Genomic DNA, 8,266 nt, shown 5'->3' with positions numbered 1-8,266 from the left:
TATAAGTTTTGGGGAACGCTTAATCCGAAGGGGTTTATTTAACAACTCTATGTCAAGTTTTGGTCAACTTAAAACCAATTCAAAAGAATTTCTACCACAGTTGAGCTGAAAAAAAATGTATTTTTCTGCATTTTTCTATCGGATTTTCTGCAGTTTGACCTTACAATGACCTTGAATCTGATATGATGGAGGTTAGCGGACCTCGGATTCAAAGTCAGCGACCCCAAGAACCTATGCATGTATTTTTCTGAATTTTTCTATCGGATTGTTTGCAATTTGACCTTCAAATGATCTTGAATCTAATGTGCTGAGGTCAACGGACCTTGGATTCGGAATCAGCGATCCCAAAATCCTATATATGTACTTTTTTTATTTTTGTTATTCGGTTTTTTCCCAAAAATACTGCATAGAAGCGATCAAGTTTTAATTTTTGTAAAGAAAGCTTGGGGTGAATAGGGGGGACGAGGGTGGCTCGTTTAGCGTGGAATCGACTTCTTATTGTTAGTAGACACTGTACCAATTTTTTTGAATTTTTTTGGCGAAACAAATTTGTACACGCAATTTTTTTATTCAACAAATCAATTTACAAAGTCAAGCTTGTCACCATCGACGACCTTCACAATGATGCGTGCATCCTCATTTTTTCAGATTGGTAAACAATGTGGACTATACTTGAAAATGATAATATATTTATTTACATATTATATTATTCATATTTTCAAAAAAATATTCTCATATATTACTATTTATTTAATTATGTTGTATTATACTATATTATTAAATTATATATTTGTCTAAGTCACGAAAACAGGGCACGCGTAAATTTTCGTGAGCATTCAAATCGGACATGGTGTCTGCAGTTGGCATAATTGCCAATTGATTATGTGGTTAAATTACTACATTGAACAATGCATTTTTCTAGATGCATTATGGTTCCCGCGAAACTATCTAAACCACCCAATTTGAAATTCAGCGTTATTTTCACGTATCGTCCACATTGCTTGAAAATCGGGGAAAAAGTAGGATATTCGCTTCTTAAAGGGAGTCATCGATGGGGAAAAACTCGACTTTGCTAATGGATTTTCTAAACAATAAAAAATCGTGCAAAAATTTTTGCAATTTTTTTCATTGCAAATTTTGCACCCAAAAATATGCGAAAAATTCCAGAAGATGTGTCTTGATGTGAAGAAGTATTAGGATTTTTTTAAAGATTTTTCGGATAATTAATTTGTGCAAAAATGGTGAAAAACAAAATTCGCATTAAATCAATGATGACTCACCAAGTGCCTTTGTAGAGTTTATACGAAATCACATTCAGGCTGCGCCCGATTTTATATTACAGGAAAAACTACATTTAAATGTTTTTGCATGTAAAATTTCCCGCTGTTGAAGATTGTATGCGATTTGGCGAAATTTTATGATACGATGGAAAAATAGCTGCGTCACGCCGAAGTGAGTAAATTTCGGTCAAACATGTAGAATTAGCAACAGAAAACACGAAAAAATGTGTCCTTACTACTATGTCTTCTCCGAAATAAATTACACTATTGTAGGCGAATTAGAAATTATTTAATACAATTCAGCAAAAAGCGCAAAAAACAACTAAAAGATGCGAATCCCCATTTCTCTCTAATTTAATGAAGTTATACGACAATAGATAGCGCTGATGTCGTAATTCTCGGTACATCTCGAATAAAAATCGAGCGATTATAAGGCGAACGATTATCCAGGCAAGGTTAAAAATCGGAAATTACCTTCGATTCATGTAAAGTTTATCTAGCAAGATTAATTTTTGTTGCGTTGAATCTTTCACCTGAAACCGATGTAAACTTTATCTTTCGTTTTTTCTGCGATGGAAGCACTGCGAGACCCTTAACGGAAATTCAGGGTATTTAAAAAAAAATCAAAAATTTCATATAATTTTTTATAACTTATAATAATGTATAATAATTTATAGTAATATATGGTAACTTAATACTTGCAGTTGGTCCAATCTGTCAACTCAATAAACTGATCGCTTGACTTTCACTTTTTATGAGTACCAAATGTGAGTACATATTTTCAGTACTCTATAAGAAATTAGTCGACCGTGCAATGGATATATCGATTGTGCTGCGATTAGAGACATTTTCATTCATGCCGTTAGATCATTCTTGCACTTCGGCCTTGTCATTCATTAAATGAATCTCTATACAAATTTATCTCACATTAATTAGACTATTGTGTTAATTGTGCTATCATCAATTCAGAACACCTTTCCCAAATATATATGAGGAAAGAACATGGTCCTTCGAAACCAAATAAGTAAAAAAACCAGATCAAATTAATTCTCGAGTACGAGGAGTGTTTGGCACACGAATCAAGGTCGTGGAAAGCGACAACTCTAAACAAAAATCAATAAATGGAAGAACAAAAAATCATTATTCATTGAAGCAAACATTTATCACCTTCTCCAGCGCTAATACTAAGGCAAAAGGCATCCATCAGCGCAAAATCGAGCCTGGAAAGAAATAATCAAAAATATTATTTCTTCGAAGCCGAAGTCCATGTAGAAGATAGGATTGAATAAGCATGAGAGCATCAACAATGTGAGCATATCAGCGAAGTGGCGTAGCAACATCTAATCCCCGGATAAAGGAATTTCAAAAAACTGTGAATCTGTTCCTTTTACCCTACATATTCATGTGTTCCCATGCAAACTATAATTAAGGCAAGCACTCTTCAACAATGTGTGTAGTAAATAGAGTCAAATAATTATCTCAAATTTAAGATAAAATAACGTATTTACGTCACCAAAAATATAACCTAAAAGTTTTGCGTGTCAATTTGATTGTAATCGAAAATGGAAAAAGAGCTAAATCGCTTATTAAAAAAGCATTCGGGGATTAAATCACAGCTTACAACATTAAACAAATTCGTGACAGGTTTCCATTCAGGGAAACATAATATAACAGACTAAAGCACATAATTTTATCAAACAGAAAATAAATTGCACCAGCGAATAGGTACCAGAGTCTTATAATAACAATACTAATTATGCCGGTTTACAGGTTCAAAACTAACATTTAGAGGTCGAAAAGTCAATACACCATCGTGAGAAAATAATTATACAAATTCTTAATTTTCATGAACTTTTACCGGAATTTGATAAGCACAAGACTCAAATTTCACAAATTTGCATTTGATTAGAAATTCACAAAAAACTTTGGTCGGAATTTCATTCAATACAAACCAGTATTGAATTGATTGAAGATTCTCAGCGACAGACAGAAATACGAACCAAATTTGAAGACGTTTATTTCGATGCTATGTTAATGGTTGAAGATATCCTTAAAGAAGAGGACGCAAAAAACAAGGTACCTGTAGTTTTTAACAGTGGTTTTTCAACAAATTTTAATTGATCCAACGTTAAACTCTCTTTCTTAACATTTCCTATTTTGACGGAAATGATGAAAAATGGCAAAAATCTCATGATACTTTTTAAGCGTTAATTCAAAATAATAAAGGTCTTCCTCATTTTGTGAAATTTCACCACTTACGCGGAGCGCTTTAAAGTTCAGGATCTCAAGCCATAGACTCGATTGAAACAACAGCTAAAAACTATGCAGTGGCATGGGGTTTATTAAAAAAGCGAGATGAAAATACTAGGTTAATGGTGCATCATCATGTACAAGCACTATTCAAAATGAATGCAATTGCCAAGGAATTTCCGAAGTTACTAAGACAATTACTAGATAATACTTTAAAACATGTTAGAGCTTTAAGATAACTCGCTCAGCCTATTGAAACACGGGATGCTGCGCTGATTTATATAATTTCTTCCAAAATCGATCCAATTACGAAATGCGAATGGGAAACAAAAATTATTGCTGAGAACTTATTAACTATAACACAATTTACAGAATTTCTAACGAATCGTTGTTTAGTTCTGGAAACATTGCATCCAGAATTGGTAAATCAGAGGAATTCAAATTCGTCTGCAAAAAGTTCTAAATTTAAACTGCAACTTAATAAAAAAGCTGATCATTCGCTTTTCTATTCAGCTTTAATTAAATCAAGGCAAGCGCGCGTTATATGTAACGATTCATATTCGATTCATCAATGCGCTAAATTTCTTAACATGCCGATTAAAATGCAAAATCAAGAAGTTCGAAAATATAAATTGTGCTTTAATTGCCTGCGATCAAACCATATGAATCCAGAATGCTTCTGCGGAGGTTGCAGGCATTGTAACAAAAAATACAATTCGCTTTTTCATTATGGAAATTCTCAACCAAAACCGCAATCAAATCGAGCCACATCATCTGACGAACCTGTGTCTTCTAAGTCAACAAACAGCGAAACAAACAGTCAGTCAAATAATTTAAACCTGTTAACACCCACCTCGCAAAATTATCACGTGAATGGGTTAGAACCTGATGTAGTACTGTCGACTACAATTGTTCTAATAAGAGATAAATTTGGGAATTTTCATGAATGCAGAGCTTTAATCAGTTCAGGTTCTCAAGCAAATCACATTTCAACAAAACTGTGTGAGCAGTTGCAACTATCAAAGAAAAAACCAGTGTAAAGGTCGGAGGCGTTGATATAATGTCTACCATTGTAATTTTTCGTACATATACAACAATAAAGTCGCGATTGAATTCCCACAATACTCATATTTCATTCTTTGTAGTAAATCAAGTAACTGGAATTATTTCAGATTTACATCTAGATTATCAAAATATTCAAAGCCCAAAAAATTTAAATCTAGCAAATTCATTTTTTAACGTTCCGGGTACATGCGAAATTCTTATCGGAGCGAAACTATTATTAGATATTTTGTGCATCGGTCAAATTAGATTGGGAAGAAATCGACCAATAATACAAAAAACAAAGTTTAGGTGGAATATTTGGAGGAGAGAATTTAAATGAAAACCCTGAACAAAGAACTTCGTTGTGCCATCTAAATCAAAACATGGAATTAAATCGAAGTATTCAAAAATGTTGGTTGATTTATGAATGTGATCCAACTCGTCACTTCTCAGAAGAATAAAACGCTTGCGAAAGGAACTTCCTTTAAACACACACACGAGAACAAGACGGACAATTTTCTGTTCGCTAGCTTCTTAAGCAAAATCCAAAAAATCTTGGAGAGTCTCTAGATAAAGCGTTAAATCGACTGTACTCAGTCAAACGGAAATTAACTAAAAAATCTGTAATGAAGCAGCGATACTGTGACTTCATGAGTGAATACGAAAAGTTTGGCCATATAACTCGAATCAACGATGATCAAATCGATGATCAGATTGCCTATTATTTACCTCACCATGCCGTGATCAGAGAATCAAGCACAACAACTAAACTACGCGTATTATTTGACGGTTCATGCAAGACAAGTACCCGATTATCGGTCAATGACATCCTGTTAGTTGGTCCTACAATTCAGCAAGATTTATTTCCAATCGTTTTGCGATTCCGTCAACACAAATATGTCTTAACAGGAGACACACCAAAGATGTAACATCAAATCAATATCCAAGAAGATCAAAGGTACCTACAGATAATTGTATAGCGATCATCCCCTCATCAACTCGTATCCACGTATTCTCTTAATACAGTCACATATGGAATGGCCTCATCACCATTTCTTGCTATAAGATGTCTAATGCAGCTGGGCATTGAGAACAAATTCAAGAATCCAAAATCTTTAGAATAATAGAGTAGGATTTTTATGTTGATGATTTGTTGAAAGGCGTAAGTAGCATTCGAGAAATCAAGGGTAAATCAAAGAAAGTGTGAACAACATTCTTCACTCAGGGGGATTCGACTTATGCAAATTGATCTCGAACAAATCATCAATTTTGGATAATAATCAAGAAGTACAGCCCGCTCGCGACATTGGAAAGGAAGTAAAGGCTCTCGGTCTAACGTGGGAAGCAAATCAAGATAATTTATGGTATAAGGAAATACCTGGAGAAAATCAAAAATCATCAAAACGAAGCATTTTATTCACTATATCACAGATATTTGATCCACTTGGTTTGGTGGGTCCATGTACAATTTAAGCAAAAATCATCATGCAAAAATTATGGCCATTAAACTGCAGATGGAATTAATCCTTGCCAAACCACGTTCACACGATGTAGTTGAAATATTAGGAAGAGATTAACTTTATTTTTTATCACGAAAAATAACATTCATATATACACAAAATATGATTCATCAATGTGCATTTATCAATTTATGGGATTTAGCGATAATGATATCATTGTATCACATTGAATTATCCGTTGAAAGTCTATATGCTTTTAAGGTCGTCGGGATGATCAGTACTCTATAAGAAAATCAGTCTCTTTATCTTTTAATTCTCTACAATCTCATTTGTATTTTACAACAAATGAGTTCTGCAGTTTGGATTTACATTTAGCAAGAAAATCATATTTAAATATTAGGTAGTCGATCATTAACTCAATAGTAATTATCGACCGTGCAATCTAAACTCGATTGTGCTTTGATTAGAGACATTTTCAGACATCTCGTTAAGTCATTCTTGCACGTCGGTGTTGTCAACCGCTAAATGTATCTCTATCCTAATTTATTTTATATTAAATAGAATATTGTGTTAATTATGCTATCATTAATTCAGAACACCTTCCCTAAACATATATGAGAAAAGAACAATAAAAATGGGCCGTTATCTGCGAAAGTGCATTTTTGTGTCCCAGATGGATATTTTACACTAAAATTGAAATAAAATTATTGTGTATTTTTTTGTTGCAAAATTCATATGAATATGGAGTGAACCGATAAGAAAAGAGCAATCTTTATTGTACATAAGCGTGTTAAGATTCTATGAAAGAGCAAAAGGTAAGCCCCGCTCACTGTCCCTAGACTTCGAATACAGAGTGTCAGAACACACTCTTGCTATCCATACGGATTTTTTTAAACGCCTGTGGGTATTTTGGTTATTTAGAAGCAATTATTGTACCACGTTTTAAGTTGCAGTATTCACTATCATGTCCTGAATGCGTTTAACCGAACTTTATACTTTTTTTGTGAACGATGTGTGACTAAACATCAATTTGTAAGCTCTCCTGGCAGTTAGGCCTCCTGGCAAATCTTATCCCCCCTGGTCTTCAAAAATCGAGTTATCTAAATAAATGGTCAATAGGAACGCTTCCTGTAGTATTACCTCAAAAAAGTATTACTATTATTCCATTGAATCTGGGTCTGAGCAGATTAATTACCATTATACCCATTTTTGTTATTCACCAAAATACAAGTGGAAATTTACACTTTTCTGTAGAATGACCCAAATATATAATTGTCATAATTCACAACTGATGCCAAAATTTTTCTTCATGGGGAACAAATTCACCATGCTTAAAAAGCACTATTTAGCTCAACTTTACAACATCGAAAAGGGCCAAAATTCATGTATGTGTGATAAATAACACATTTTCTATGAGGAAGCTTGATTCTAGGAGCATGTTACTGATAACCAAAGAAGTTTATAACCAATTCGTGCATAACATACCCAAAGTTAAAAATATTTAGCTCTACGCGAATCCACTGAAAGCATCTTAACGACTGCAAAAAACCAGACTTACAGAGAAAATGAGTTTCATTATGCTGTGTCGGCCGAATGTAGTGTTCACGACTACGGTGGGTTTTATCAAACAAGTGCACTGCTTGTACTGGTAATTTCTGGGGATGGCAAAGCCTTTGTAACCTCTCTTGTGGTTATACAGTTTTAAACTTGAAACTAAAATGCTTATATGAGGATTTTTAGACAGCCAGTATAGTTTGCGAAATGCACTGGATCGTCAGCACTAGATGAAATATGCCCTAGGTATTTGCAACATTGGATTTATGAATTTCGAATAACTGTTCTGGCATAACTTTTTCTTATCACTAACAATGGAAACAATTAGAAGTGCTAATGCATTTTGGAACCCCATGGCTAAATTTCCGTCCACCCAAGTAAAAATGCTTCGACTTGAGTTTGACTTGAATTGCCCCCAAACAAAATATGCTAAAGTCGAAAAGTTCGACTGGAGAATGTCTCAGTTTTAAGGCGAAGCCAGACCTTAATTTATTTTTTGAAGAAAAATTTCTATGTCTTGAAGACATAAATTTATCTATTGAGCCAAAATTTTATTACTTTAGCATGAGCGGTTTATAACTTCAAGTGTATACCTGTACTAACAAAAAAGGGTAATTCTGACTGTCATGAAAGCTAATCTTTGTTCATGATTAAACAATCTTGTATATGTTATACAAT

At 33.7% G+C, this 8,266-nt stretch overlaps 2 protein-coding genes across 3 annotated transcripts in view; one reads left to right on the top strand and one right to left on the bottom strand.

The window, feature by feature from the left end:
* The window catches only part of LOC117173266 (protein O-mannosyl-transferase TMTC1-like), a 1,004,108-nt gene that overhangs the window by 156,244 nt on the left and 839,598 nt on the right, over nucleotides 1-8,266 (bottom strand). The gene's annotated exons all lie outside the window — the stretch shown is intronic.
* Nucleotides 6,543-8,266, top strand: part of LOC117173267 — a 46,855-nt gene continuing 45,131 nt past the window's right edge. For both annotated transcript variants that reach the window (XM_033361739.1, XM_033361738.1), the window contains exon 1: nucleotides 6,543-6,849. The gene's annotated coding sequence lies outside the window, so the exon portion shown is untranslated. The remainder of the gene's footprint in view (nucleotides 6,850-8,266) is intronic.

This window comes from Belonocnema kinseyi, chromosome 5 (assembly GCF_010883055.1).
Source record: "Belonocnema kinseyi isolate 2016_QV_RU_SX_M_011 chromosome 5, B_treatae_v1, whole genome shotgun sequence".
NCBI lineage: Eukaryota > Metazoa > Arthropoda > Insecta > Hymenoptera > Cynipidae > Belonocnema > Belonocnema kinseyi.
The sequence above is the reverse complement of the archived record's forward strand: the minus strand, read 5'-3'. Positions and strand labels throughout refer to the sequence as shown.